The sequence below is a fragment of the Mus pahari genome, chromosome 8 (genome assembly GCF_900095145.1).
Source record: "Mus pahari chromosome 8, PAHARI_EIJ_v1.1, whole genome shotgun sequence".
NCBI classification, from domain to species: Eukaryota; Metazoa; Chordata; class Mammalia; order Rodentia; family Muridae; genus Mus; species Mus pahari.
Genome location: NC_034597.1, coordinates 30,407,369 through 30,423,156, shown reverse-complemented (window position 1 = coordinate 30,423,156; position 15,788 = coordinate 30,407,369). Strand labels below are relative to the sequence as shown.

General features: G+C 35.3%; 1 protein-coding gene and 1 long non-coding RNA gene across 3 annotated transcripts in view; one reads left to right on the top strand and one right to left on the bottom strand.

Moving 5' to 3' along the window:
- The window catches only part of Nrg3 (neuregulin 3), a 1,055,513-nt gene that overhangs the window by 210,020 nt on the left and 829,705 nt on the right, over positions 1 to 15,788 (top strand). The gene's annotated exons all lie outside the window — the stretch shown is intronic.
- The window catches only part of LOC110325260, a 34,978-nt gene continuing 29,754 nt past the window's right edge, over positions 10,565 to 15,788 (bottom strand). Inside the window, exons 3-4 of the long non-coding RNA XR_002380729.1 lie at positions 12,160 to 12,350; positions 10,565 to 11,311 (exon numbers count right to left, since the gene is read on the bottom strand). This is a non-coding gene — a long non-coding RNA (uncharacterized LOC110325260). The remainder of the gene's footprint in view (positions 11,312 to 12,159; positions 12,351 to 15,788) is intronic.

The window sequence follows — 15,788 nt, the reverse complement described above, 5'->3', positions numbered from 1 at the left end:
GCCAATCCATGAGCATGGGAGATCTTTCCATCTTCTGAGATCTTCTTCAATTTCTTTCTTTAGGGGTTTGAAGTTCTTGTCGTACAGATCTTTTAGTCATTTTCTATTTAGTTTAGGGACCCCCATCCATGGAATGGTACCCAAACAATTAAGGTATATCTTTATCTATAAATCATATTACCCTAAATAATTTTTATAAGTATGTCAAAGGACTTGTCTTCTAGGAGATTGTAGATTCTGGAGAACTGACTAATAATATTGTCATTCCACCCATTACAGACAGACTCTAACCATGACTGGTTACAATTTGAGAAAATAAGTATTTTACGATAGGTTAAATGGTGTTCAAATTCCATGAGACTGAATAGTGCTCAGCATGTAAAGCTTTTCACAGTTAACAAAGAAACATTAAGCTTCTGCTTTGGAAACTTCCTATGAATTGTTCCACAAATGTTATTGCTCCATTCTATTGATAATGAAGCATTTTATTGGGTCTTTGTTGATTATATTTAAGTACTTTGTGAGCTATTAATGTATATTAAAGACATGTCAAATTATATATGTCTATAAAATAAAAGCATAGAATTATGAGAAAATTATCTTTTACAAGATTTATACATTGTTATTGATGGTCTTCCACTGTGTAACAACTTTTTTAACTGATATTGGATCTTTCTAATCCACATTTTATTTGCTAAGGTGGTATGGCAAAGACAAAATTCAATATACTTGTTCCCAAATCACTGTAATAGAAAAACTGCATCAGAATTAAAATTCCATTTAATTATTATGAGTCTCAACTAAATAAAAAGTTGGGGGCAACAGCCAATTCTATGAACTTCAGAAATTGCTACAACAAAGTAGAGCAAGACAGTGGCATCATTCTTTTTTAATTGAAGGCTCCTCAAGCTCACTATTGCCTTTAAACTCTCATCAGTATCCTGAAATATTAATGCAATTGAATGAACTCTGACATACAAAGTTGACTTTAACAATGTACTTCAAAAGTAAGCAAACAAGCAAACAAACCAGTGAAAGGGTAAAGAAAATCCAGAGCTTGCAAATCCAAGAAGTTTTGTAGTATGTATAGGAATCTGGACCAGAGGATGGCTTGAGCTCCACTCCTGTTGGACAGAGATGTCTCGCATTAATAACCACTGGGAATCAGGCCAGCTCCAGAAACAAATCCGAACAAAGAAACAGGCTGCATGCACCTAGCATGTATGAATGATCCTCCTTTAAACTAAATGTGTAACTATGGAGGCTTCTCAAAAAAAAAATGCTGCTTCCTCACCCTCAAGCTAGTAGGAGACAGAAGACAAATGAACCTCATGGTAAGAGTAGAGAGACGCAGATGAAAGCTGGCCTGATGCTTCCAAGTAGAATGACTACAGAGTCTAGTAAGATGGGAAGGATAAAAAGAGAAGTACATACTGTTTCAACTTAACCAGTGAGTAAGCAGAAATGTAAAACCTAACAGAGACTCTAGAAGCCCCTGCTATCCACAAAGAAAAGGACAATTGCCTTAGTACTTTACTGCCACCCCCCATACATATACACACAGAAGTTAAACAAGTGCTTTTCTCAAATAATGTGATTCTTTGTCAACTTGATCAAACCTAGACTCTTGGGATAAAAGTCCACATAGGCTTGGCCTATGAGTGCCATGTCAGTAGGTGATTGGTTAATTGATGTGTGTGTTCCTGAGCACTCTAGTTGGCACCATTACTTATGCAAGGGTTCCTGAACTAGATAAGAATAAAGAAATTGAGCTGATCAAAAGCAGACATGCAAACATGCATACACTTATTACCTCCTTCTTCTTGACTACAGATGTAATGTGACCAGTTCTCTCAATTTTCTATTGTCCTGACTTTCCCTGCATCACTGCAGGGAAACCCTTCCTGCCCTAAGTATATTTTGGTCATAATATTTTATTACAGGATTAGAAATGAAACTATGATACCCACCAAACGGATAATACAACACAAGAAAAAGATTTAAAAACAAAACAAAACAAAACAAAAGAGTGAAAAGCTATAGCCCAAACAAGACACCATTATCTAAAATCAAATAAGTTGAACAAAATGTCAGCTAAATAAATAAAAGGTGACTAAATATTGACTGACTGTACAGAAGGCAAGGATGCATGATCACAGTAATGAAACACCAGAGACACGAGGCAGAAAGGGAAGATAATAGAACCTCAAGCCATGAAAGAAATATGCCAATGTAAAGAATGTGCTCTCTGTGAGAAAGAAAGCTCACACTTGACATTAAAAATGCATTAAAAGTGAAGTAAAGAAGTACCAAGCTAATTCATTGTGAGATTCTTCCTGAGAAACTTCAAAAAAAAGTATATCCAATACAATTCAGTTGATTGATGTCTTGGCTCTGAGTTTGATAAAAATCTGTTTGGGTAACTACCAACATCACAAGATACGGAAGGATTTACCTCGGCCAAACTGCACTCATGACATTACCTTATATCTGTTCCTAGTTTCTTTCATCCTTTTGTTTGCTTTGTTCTTATATATATATTTTTTTGAGACAGGGTTTCTATGTGTAGCCATGGCTGTCCTGGAACACACTTTGTAGACCACACTGGCCTCGAACTCAGAAATCCGCTTGCCTCTGCCTCCCAAGTGCTGGGAATAAAGGCATGTGCCACCACTGCCTGGCTGTTCTTATAATTTTGTAAGTATGATTTTAACATTCACAGAGTATCACATAGATGAAAAATATACTACCAACATCCTTTTATTTAATATGATGTACCTGTGAATCCCCTTTGACCTTATCAATAGTTACTTTTACTATCTCAAAATAAACAACATACATATTTTATTCTTTATTAATTTATTCTCTATTTAAGAGAATTTTGGTTTTGATTTTCAGATTCTTATACACACAATTATTGAGATATTTCTATAACATACTAGTGGTAGAATTGTAGGATCATGTGCTACATATATGTTTACAATGAAAAGAAACTGTCATCTTTCTCTCCAGTAGTTCTGATGAAGTTTTCACCAATGAATGTTAGCTAGAGTACTTATTTCATGAAAATATTCACAGTATTTGGTAGTATGGCATTTTCATATGATTGTTTCTATTCTTATATGTCATCTTAATTTGTATTTTATCATGAATAATGAATGGTTTTGGACATATTTTCTTGGGCTAATTTTCCATCATGACATCTTTGGTAAGTTATTTTCTTTTCCCTGTGCCCCAGTCATTTATTTATCAATCTGATTTAAAAGATTTCCTTGTTAGGTCAGAAAGTATAAAAGACCACAGGTCTTACCCAACTTGTAAGGTAATGAGTTACTCTACTATGGAATAAATTTAGTCTAATGGGAGTCATGGAACTTTCTGAATCAAAAATTCTTGGGGGGGGAAAACAACCAACATCTTCTCGGTCCTAATCTTTGAACTTCCTTGAGGTAAAGTAGCCATCAAATATTACTCTACACTGTGTTGAAGGGTTGCAATTCCAGGGAAATAACAGCAAGTGATGGCTTAATCTCTATTTAGATGCTTCTGACACATAAAGTTCTCTCCACTGTAGGAAAAAAATGAATAAGAAAGGGAAGTAAGACTGGCATGATGTGTCAGAGTCTTTATGGAGTGATAGACACACTGTGCCTTGTTTAAAATGAGTTTGCTATTCAAATCTCATTGCTCTGGAAACCTGTATTGTGCAGAAATTTGAAAAATCATCATGACTTGTTTCTCAATATATTTTCTTATATAAGTCTTTTGGGATGTTTATGACTTACAGCTATTTTTCTTCATCTTGCCTTACTTGTTTAGTCATGAACTATAGCAGAGCAAAGCTTTTACTTTCAGCTCATTTATATTCTCTCTCTCTCTCTCTCTCTCTCTCTCTCTCTCTCTCTCTCTCTCTCTCTCTCTCTCTCTCTCTCTCTCTCTCTTCTTCTTTCTCTCCCTCTTTCTCTCCCCCCCCCCCCGTGTGTGTGTGTGTGTGTGTGTGTTTGTGTGTAGCAATATCTTGGAGTTCTCACTTAATTCTTTAATGAGATCTGCTAATTTATCTTATTCATGGCATAGCTCTATTTCACCTACAGGTGCCTGCATTACATTTTTCCAGTCCTCCAAATGCCACTAGGTTCTCTAGTACTGTGACCTTTATATCCTCAATATTAGCATATGTAATTATCTATTTTTGTTTTTAGTTAGAATTTCAACAATTAATCATTTTCCAATTAGACTATCTCTAAATTCACTTAAGTATTTTATTTTACAGTTTTCTATTTCATTATCAAGCTATGATTGCCACATTAGTTTATTTGTTATTTCTTCATGCTTTGAACTGATTTTGTTTTCCACTTTAAAGTTATTTATGGTAGTAACATTCATTCTGAATGTGGGGATTTATTTTTTATTATAAAGCATGAGTATATATATATATATATATATATATATATATATATATATATACTTCTCTTATAGAGAAGAGTAAAAATTAAAAAATTAAACTGTATTCAGGATATAATATATATACTTTTCTTACAGAGAAGAGTAAAAATTAAAAAATTAAGAGAACAAAAATCCTTGGTTATATTGGCCATGATGATTCGCATCTGAAATCGTAGATTCTCAGGATGCTGAAACAGTAGCATTGCTAATTTAAAACCATCCTGGGTTATGTAGGGAAAATATGGAGGCCTTATTTCATAAAACAAAAGTGCAGAAAAACAGCAAAAATTTTTGTTATGCTATTAATTTCTACTCTGTGAATATACGAAGAATATTTGGGGACTTGGGTTATGCTTTCTCTGATGGTTCCGTTTTTTAGTGCAATATAATTCTTTGGGTATGATAGGCACACATTTTATAGAGTAGTCAGCCTGGAAGTTTCTGCCATTCATCTACAAACTCTGGAAGCCTTGTCTAACTCTGTCACCTCCACATTCCAGTCACACTGTGAAGGACCATGGGGCCTACTCATATTTGAGACCAGAGGAATGACTGCTCACCCCATCCCCACTTCTTCTTCAGTTTATTTTACCACAAGATGTGTCCAGAGACAGTAAAGGAAAGTTAAATGTTCCATTCCTACATGCATGAATGCATCTGTACACACACAGGGATTTTCAGCATCCTCTCAGTAGCCTTGTTTCCAAATATTCTCCTTAGAAAGGTGACACTATTCCACATTTTACATTTTATTCCCACTGCGTAATGTTGCAGTTTAGCTCCTGCCTTGGGAAAGGCAGGAGTCAGAGGAAAAGGAAGTGCCGAGCCCTCGACAGTGTTTATGGTTCAGCTTTTTCTCTTCTTGCTTTACGTTTGTCTTTATAATGCTTGCCAACATTTACCTTTGAGGAGTGATTTTCTTTTTATATTACTGTCCAGAGATCCTAGCTGCAATCCCTGAGAGAGGTTGGCACCAGTGGGCCTGTGGCATATTGCCCAGCAACAGAAGTCTAGAACAGGATATTCAACTTTTAAATTAAATACAGTGGTAGCATTTAGGAATGAGAGGCTGGCTGACCAATAAAGAAAAATTCTGGCCTCACATACATTTATTCCATTGTATCTTTCGTAAAAATAGAATTAAATGCAAGTATGAAACAAAGTATTTTAGATTTGACAATGACATTATTTGGATACACACAGTATTTTAAATACTAAAACCATTGAATATGTGTCATTATCCTTGAGTAAACTTAGACTGAGGTAAGATGAATCATTGTTACAGACCTTGAAATGGTATAGAAATGTTAGATGCCAAATAAGTTTCAAAACCTCCTACTAGTTATATAAATAAATAAAGATTATATAAGTATTTTGTTTATAGTTACAATACAGAACAGAAATACCACTGATCTTGATATTGCTTATGAAGGATAGCATATAATCTGCTTTGGTTTTATATAACAGGGTTATCAGCCCATCGGTTAATGAGCCCACTTATATAAAGTTGTTTAATTCTTATGCATGTTCATATGTGATGCGCGCATAGAAGGTCAGATGATGCTTATGATGATGAAACTAGAAGAACTGTGAATTGAAAGCTCTTAGTTGAATTCAGTTATAAATTACTATTTATAACTAAGGAATATTATTAAGTAATTTATAGGTAAATATGTTTCTACATTCTTTTAAAGTGTATGATATTTTGCCCCATGTGTGTGTGTGTGTGTAGTCCGTGCCTAGTACTCACACAGACCAAAAAAGAAAGCTAGATTGCATGAAGCTGGAGTTATCTGTGTTATAAACCACCCTGTAGACACTGGGAACCAAGCGTGGATTCTTTGTTAGGCTAGAAAGTGTTTTTTACCATTCAATCATCTCTCTAACCACAATTTATATTCATGCTTGTGGTTTTATATCTTAAGTTTTCTAGAAAATATTTATACAAAATTCTATGTTTCAAAATGAAAAATAAGTAGCTTATATGGTAACACAGAAGCATATAGTAACATAAAATGAGTAATTCTGTTAGGCTATACATTTCTCTAGAAAATGCCTGAATTTATTACAAATATACTTTTATCTTTAGAAAATTGTTTGGGAGATATTTTGTGACAATTACAACTCACTTCTTGTGCAACTGGTAAGTTCAAGCATAGCTAAGTAGAAATATGACTAAAGGTACTTAGTTTTCACCTGAGTACTTTAGTGTTTATTTGTGAATCAATTAACTGAGCATGATACTTCCACTTATACCAGGTATGAGGAGGACTATGGATGTACCTACTAATTCTTGTAGCATAGGAAGTAGAATTTTATTGCTTACTTTATTTATAGATGAATCTGGATGGTCTGAAATATAAAGATGTATACTTTGAAAGTGTTTGTTTATGGTTATTATGCATTAATTTATGCCCCCTATTACCCTATGAGGGACTTGAGACATCTATAAGCGTACGCTTATTTATTTATCATCACTTTCATACTGTTGCATTTCATGCTGCAAACTGTTTGATCAAACATCAAAAAATTCTTATAAATGTAAAAGGAGACATAAAAGATGTTAAGACAACTGAGATTACTGGGAAGATAGACTCTAAGTAGCACTGATGTTTGGGAAAGAATAAAGTCATCCAGAACCTCAGTGAGTATTTCACCTATAACACAGTCAAACCCATCATACATTGCCCTTTATGCACACTCTTTGGGCATGTTTAATAGGTTTTTGTTAGAAGGCTGTGACTAAATTAATATAGTCAGGATCTGGGAACTATTAGTTCTACACAGCTGGGGGCTGCATATTAGGGCAAACAAATTATTTAATAAGCAATCTATGTCCATTTCTGTCTACTGACTTCATGTCAGTGTTACTCTTAGACCTACTCCATCTGTTGGATATGTAGGTCAACTATTCTGCATAATCATCAGGGATTATCTAAGACACATGGATGTTAAACAAAGGGATGCTGCCTTTAGTACTATTTGGATGAAATAAAGACAGAGGCCAGTCTTATCTGGATAGATAAAGGTCTGGGTGAAGCCAGGGTTCCATAGATGCAAGTTAAAACAAGGATGGAGATGCCTAGAGTTATACCCAAGATCACCTGTAAGACCTCAATTCAATCTCTGATGTAGACTTTCATATAATTTAGATGCACACACAAGTCAAGTGTTTCTTTCAGAACCCCATTTTCCTACACCTTGGATAGTTATTGAGCTCATTTATTCAAGAACTTTATTCTAAAACCTCACAAGAACACATTTACATTCAAGGATCTAAGATATTTCTGAAAACATGGACACTGTTATCCAGAATCTGATAAAAAGAAAAACATAGAAAGGAAAAGAAAAGAAAAATCAACTTTGTATGAAATGTTGCATATTTAGAATCTGCTGCAGTCCCAATTTTAGTATCAACCCATTTCCTCCTCAGTTTCCAATAATGCCTGCCTGCCAGGCAAAATATAGCATAGGGCAGGGTGTGCTGAGGTCAACTCAACATGGGGATTTTATTTGAAGTTAGACAGAATGATAATGATAGACTGTCAGAATATGCAGCAAGAGTGCTCAGGATCTCTAACATGATTAATAAAGATTATCAAAAGGACAATAAATGGACAGTTTTATGGTAAAGAAAATTGGGTAGTTTTCATAAGGGCTAGAAGAGTTGATAGAACTAAATTTAACCTAATGTACCTGTCGTTCGGTAAGCATGCATTCTATGGTAACCTAGGTTCTCTGCATAGATGATGCTGCATATTAAAAAATATAGAAGGAAATACTGAGAACCCTTTGTCAATATATAGATAGTAGGATGGAGCACAACTAATCTGTGAGGCTGAGCTCGAGAAAATCCTAGGAAGCATAAAAGTTATTTGAAGAAACTATTCCCAAAGCTCTTTACATAGTGCCTAGAGCTAGCTATTTAGAGAGTCCATAATAAATCTTCAGTTTTCTCTGTCTGCTGAATAACAATGTCATTCATTATGAGGAGAGAGAGAGAGAGAGAGAGAGAGAGAGAGAGAGAGAGAAAGACACAAACCTATAGTCAAAAAGAAGGAGGACATTCAAGGTTCCATAGTTTGCTATTGTTTCTTGAAAACAATGGAAATTGCAACATCAGTAATGTGAATAAGAAAAGCTTAAATTCACAGTCATCAAGTTAGGTTAATGGCCAGCTAACCAGCTGTAGTAGTGGACCTCAGGCACCTGTGTATTCAACTAAATTGATTAGCTGTGTAGAGATTGTGATTGTACCTATACCCCTTGCCTGAGGCTGGAGCTGTTTTCTTAGCTTTGCCACTTCAAAGCAAAGCCATGCCAGCCAATTTTCCTAGCCAGAGAACTGCAAAGGATCCCTGTGAATCTGCAGACTCAGTGCATGCTCTGAAAACATCTGAATCTTAGAGATTATTTTGATGAGTCTCCAGTGTTAATATCAATCTCAGTCCACTAATATTTCAGGGACATTCACTGATATTTTGCAAGCTATTAATAATATGTATTCTAATATGCCAACTGTCTTCTTGTGATGCTCTTTGGCTTGACTGTAGCATCCAAAATTGAGAAACAATGTTTTTCTCAGATCCACAATGTCCCAGATAGAGCAGGTGAGCCCTAACTCTATGTCACTGTATTACAAGTCTGTGAAGAACTAGGGATAATTTGCAGAGTCATCATGATATGTTGATGTTAGCCTGTCTCCACCATCTCTGTCATTCCTCTTAGCTATGGATATTTGCTAACAAAATTCACCTTTCTATTGTCAATAGTTTGAAAATAAATACTGAAGATATTGTCAATATTTTAAGAAGCATCACAAGTTAGAAAGATTTAGGTTCTTCTTGTAATATTAAAGAAGAAAACCCAGAAAAATAATAAATAAAAAATGAGTATTTAGAAGTCATCAAAATGTGACTACAGTAGTAGCAAAATACAAAATGAGTATCAGCAGTTCTCAGGTCTGATTGGTTAGTAGGAAATTAATGTTTCTTAATATGGGATGGTTGTGTAACTAACAAAGCCTGGGACAAAACAGTATGAGGTACCTGCCCTACATTCATACTGAGTGGCCTCTTATCCAAATTATTTGTATCCAGTTAATCCTTATATCGCCAACAGTTAAACTTCCTACCTTTAAAAATGATTTTGTATGTGTGAGGCTGTGAGGGTGTTTGTATGTTTATGCATGTGAGGGTGTCGATGTGAGTGAAATCGCAGGCATGTTCTGGCATGCATGTGAGGTAAGATGATAAAGTGATGAAATGGGATGTCAGTCATGGCTATCCACTTTGTCAGAGACAGGGTCTATCTTTGGTACCCACTACCATGAATGAGAGACTACTACCTCATAAGCTTCTAAAGATGCTCTTGTCTCTACCTCCCATCCACAGTTGAAAAACCGGGGTTACAGATGCCCCTACTGTACCTAGCTTTCTGTGCATTCTGAGGATCTGAACTCAGGTGCTCATGGCTTTGCAGTAAGCACTTTGCACTCTGAATGATCTCCCTAGAAATGGATCCCCTCCTTTAATAATAAGTGTGGGGGGTTAACTTGTTAAACTACCCAACCATATGCAAAACAATGCAAGGCTTTGTCACAGTAGTATATCTAGGGAAGGGCTAGCAGAGACCTAGCATAGAGATGATGCACTATACATTTATTCAATAAATGGACCAATAATATTAGTTGCTTATATCAGTGAATTACAATGTAGTCAACTTATTTTCTAGTAACCAAGGAGTAGGTAGAAGATCAGTGTTCTTGATTTAAAACAAGTATGTTTAGCTTCAGGGACATGGTTCATCATTCAAGAAGACTAAAAAAAGATGAAATGATAACAAAAGTCTTTGATCTTGTGACCAAACTATTCTATGCTGTCTTCCATTGCATAGTTATTGGATGATGGTGTTGTTGCTTCAAGTTCATGGTTTCAGGATTTATAAAGGTTAGTTGTATTGCTTAAGGAAACAAAACTAGATAAGAAAATTAAGATTTATAGCCAGGCCAATTGATTTCAAAGTCTTGACCTTAACTTGTTTTTTATGCGTATGGTCTCTGTTGCTTCTGGATGTTTTAAAAATCAATTAATGATATTACATGAGCATTTAATATTTTCAAATAGTGTTTATTATGTATTTTACATGAACTATTATACTTAATTTTCACAACAGTCCTGTATATTAGGTTTTATTGCATCCTTATAACAGATACAGATACTGAGAAATAAAGTTGAATAGATTCAATGGAGATAATGTAGATTTGCAGTCCTCTCATTGCAGAATGAACTCTCTCCTTAATCACTGACATTACAATATATTGCCTGTTTGATGGTTTTAGATGTACTGAGACAAAGTTCGGAAAAGGAAAATGGAGGCATTAATGTAAGTAGTGAGCCAGAGCATAACCTTAGTTTGCCATGATGATGAGGTTAGAATTAACAACCATATATACAGTTGTTTGAAGTGAGTATGTATTAAGTACTGGGAAATCAAATGAGAAGCTTCAGGAAATTAGACTCTGCCTGATTAAAAAAAAAAAAACAGAAAATAAAGATGACTGAGCAAATGTTGTTGTATGGGGTGACTATAAGGATCCTAGAAGGAGGAATTGCAGAGATAACTGAGAGATGATGAACTGGACCAAACTTCTCTAAGTGTCAGTGTAGAACATAATCAGAGGCTGTGTTTTTCTAAATAAAAACTATAATTAGACATGGAAGAAGGAAGAATGAAATTCAAAGAGTAAGCATAAAGTTGGCAAAGCTGCTAGAAGAACAAATTGTAGAAAGGACATTTTCTTTCAGACATTTTCATGCATATAGCACCATTGTCATGAAGATGTTCAAAGGCTGTCCATGTTAGTCTAGAAAGGGAGAAAGATAAAAAAAATGCTTTGTCACTATTTATTATAGACATTAGTCCAGACCTTTGTAACGGATCTCTTCTGCATGCATCATGATTTACTAGCATTTTTATTAAAATAACATCCTGAAGAAAGAGGACACTTGTGGCAAATAGGGTGAAATATAAAAAGCATGCCTTTAGTCACTGACACTGTACCAGGTTAAAGGTTTATTTTTTAATCTCTATTCTAAGGATAGGTAAGATGTTTACAAAAGGACAAATTAGACAAGGGGGGGTTAATCTCAATTTCTATATTAATTCTAAGCATCTCTGAAAGTCTGAAATTTAGTGAGTAGAAAAAAATTAAGATTATGTTTCCACATATGAACACCCAACTTAAATGAGATCTTCTCAAGAGGAGAGTGGTCAACATACAGAGTGTACAAACTCAGTTCAAAGGCTTCATTAGATAGTCTGCTCATTAACCAATTGTATTAACAAATCTCCCTATTGTATCACTGCAAATCATGCTTACCCTTTAATCTCCTCATCTGCAGGTTATATATTATGCCTAATAAATAATTTTTAAATGTAATGCAAGTACACTGTAGAAGACTACACTCAAAGTCAACACTAGAACTATATTCCCAAAGTAAACAGTGGGGCTTACAGGCCCAAAGATAGCACTGTGGTACTATAGATTCAAGATCAACACTGTTGAACTGTGGAACCATGGTCAGCACTACTATTGCAGACCCAAGAACAAAATTTTGAACTGAAAACCTAAGGTTGACATTGGGCAATTATGGGCTCAAGTTCAACACTGTCGAACTTCAGACCCAAAGTCATCCCTGAGAAACTACAGACCCATGGTGAATACTGTGCTGTTATAGACCCGAGGTCAAAAATGCAGACCCAAAGTCATCACTGTGAAACTATAGAGGAAATGTCAACATTGTAGAACTGCAGTCCAGAGGTCATTCCCATAGAACTGTATGCTTGAGATGAGTCAACACTGTGGTATTACAGACCAAGGTCCACAAACTGGAACTAAATACCTAAGGTGGGTTGAAAGCAGAGGGCAAAATGTGAGACCATTCCTTTCTTAGGAAGATGCTCCAAATCAACCAAACAGACAATCTTCCTTCCAAGCTTATCCTATGTAGAGGTGTTGGGTTCTTCTGATGTAACAGTGCTAGCAGGAGAGGAAATATTCTAAAAAGAGATACTTCTGTCCCTCCTTTTTGTCTTTCAAGCAACTATAAAAGTAGACACCAAAGTGTTAAAATTTTCTCAGAAAAGTGATGTAAGGGGAAATAAAGGCTGGGCCCTTGTCACCACTTAGATAAAGAACTTACCTTCCAAGAGGAGATTCCATTCATTTATGACAACTATATGAACCACCTTCTAGGACAGACTAGAGCATAGAAGATTCTGTTAAATAATGTCAAATAATGAGTAGAAACATTTCTTGAGTGGAACTTCTAAGGCTTACATCACTCTTATCTTGCATTTAAACCTTAATCTGAGGCCAGTATTCTCAAGACTGACTTGAGAGTCACTGGTTTCCTCTGCTTTCCCCTTCGTTGATATGGTCACATAGAAGAAATCCCATTTCTCTGCTCTACTACAAAAGGAAAGGAAAAAAAAAATACACATAGAGACCATTATTGTCTTTGTTTCAGATTTTATAGGCAGTAGTTGTTTTTGAAGATGTAGTTAAACTCCATAGGAGGCAGCTTAAATGGCAAAATTAAATGTAATTTGGTAAAGTTGTGTATCAAGTATTTTCTTAAATAGTTGTGAATTTGCACAGTTGCTTTCTAAATTGTGCTTCTTCATTAGTGAAGACAAGAGCATGTTGTAAACTGTTAATGAATCATGATACATCCATTATTTATGGAGCTTAAAAGTTTAAATGCCATTCTGCAGGTTTCAAATATCAACTGGTTTTGTACAATGTCAATGTAGCTATACAATGTCCCTACCTATAACTATAGAAAACTGGTATTTGTCCATCCATTAACTGTACTATAGAGATGTTTTCCAATGCTTTTGGCTTCTTCTTTGAGGGGCATCTGTGAGACAAGTTTCAATGATTCTTCTCCTTGCTTAGATGACTGCAGCATCTAGAACAGGATGAGCCCATGTTTGCAAAATTAACACTATGCCTGATTCATTCGCCTTTTCTCATGCTTATCCTTATCTCCCCATGTTACCTGTACAGAATATGTACAGACTACCAAATGAGTCACTTCTTAATTTCTGATATTTACTAAGACTCACCATGGATTAAATTAAAATGAGAGGGATTTAGGATTTTCCTGACATAGACACCACTGAATCATCACTTACAAATTTCTACTTTGTGATGGTGCAAAGCAGCATCAGAAGAAGATATCATTAAGATTTTTTTTTCTGAGACAGTAGCATGCAACAGAAGAGTCTCACAGTTCTGGACATCTTTACTCAGACACTCCAGCACAAGGAGAATAAGCAATGCTCCACAGCTGACCATATTACTAGAGTGTAACACCCGGAAGGGTATTTGTATTCAATGGATCGTCTACTTGGAATTTTTTTTTCATTTTCCTTTTTTGTTTGGTTTATCCGAACATACACAATTAAGATGAAGGGTGTGTCGACAGTGAATATAAGATACTAGGCGAAGACGCAGAAAGCAATGACTTTCACATACCAGCATTTTCCTTAGTGGCTTTATGCACTATAACATTTTGTCCACACAACAATCCTGGGAGGAGGCACTTCCTTACAGATAGGCAAGTGTAGAGCATAGATGCTAAACCAGTCCTCCAACGTTAAAGAGCCTTGGTGATGGCATTGAACTCTCCTCCCGGCTAGATTATTACTACTTCTGCTATCATAGAATTGTATGCTTTTCTACACTGTTCTGAGGGTGTCAGTGTCATGGCAAGCATTAACTGTTTTATTGGAATGAGGATGCACCAAGTGATACCTTGAATATGTTTGTTTTTTACATTAAAAATAATAAGAATATAATACTGGTTGAGGACACAGATGTACCCTAACTTAGTACAAATATTTCTCAGCTCCAATGCTGCAGAAGAAAGGGTCAGTAATGAAAATACTTGTGACAGCCGGATAAGATGCACAGCTTGGTTATATCCTATTGGGCCATTTTAAGGTTCTTAGTTCTAGTCATTGATTGCTTGGTGAAATGTTAACCTTAAGTAAGGGGAGTGAGGAGAAGTACATGGGAGATTTCCATATTGTGTATTTGCCTCCAATCTATAGAAGTACAATTGTTTAATCAATTCAGATTTAATTTTTAAATTGTGTTTTTTGTCTAGTTGAAAATTAAAGTTACTTGTATATAGGACTTTAGGTGCACATAATCTTTTATGTTAATCCTAGAAGTATTGGTAGCATTGAACTCTCCTCCCGGCTATGTTACCACCACTTCTGCTATCATAGAATTATATGCTTTTCTACACTGTATTAAGGGTTTCAGTGTCATGGCAAGCATTAACTGTGGTTTTATTGGAATGAGGATGCACCAAGTGAATTTTCTTTCACTTCTCACAAGTCACTGAAGTCACCACAGCTTAGGGCCTGCTCTAATGGATATATTCATTCTTGTATAAATAACAAATGACATTCAATTTTAAAACATATTTTCATCCTCTAAAAATAGAGGCTGTAGCTATCATACAGGTCCACTCTATAGCCTTAGACAACTGATAGGCCATGCTCTGCTTATCGGGCATAATCTAGTTTACATATTTTTTGGATACATTCATATAGCACATAGTTATTGTAACAGGTTGTTTCTTTGGTGTAAGAAACAACCTGTTACTTACACCTGGTTTCTTTTAAGGTTCATTAAGCTATCAGCGCATTATTTTACAGCCAAATAATATTGTTCTGGTCTACCATTTTTGATTATCTAGAAGTCACTAGATGCAGTTTTCCCATTTGCTGTCATGGATAACACTACCATAGATAGCAGAATACCAGTTTCTGTATAGTGCAATGATTCCATTTTTCTTGGTCATATAATTGGTTTAGCCCAAGTATTTCTACCTCAAACTTGGAGTTAGTTCTTTCTGAGAGAATGAATTAAAGTATGACAATATGCTAAAAAGCCCAATTATATTCACTGGCCAGTACTTTTTAAAACTCCATAAATAGCACTTACATATGAGAGATGCCTATGAGAGAGTGGTAAGTGTTGAAATATGTAACACACACTGTACATGAGCATGATCAACTGTGTAATCTTCACTGAAGTAGCTCACTAGATTCCCAACTCCTCTTTAGAAGTCTCTTCTGACTGGTGTTTTATGAATTTTAGTAACAAAACTAATTTGTCAGCTTTTTAATTTGTGTGATATCTTATTGAAACATAACCACCTCTAGCAGTTTCTTTTTCTTTCTTTCTTTCTTTCTTTCTTTCTTTCTTTCTTTCTTTCTTTCTTTCTTTCTTTCTTTCTCTCTCTCTCTCTCTCTCTCTC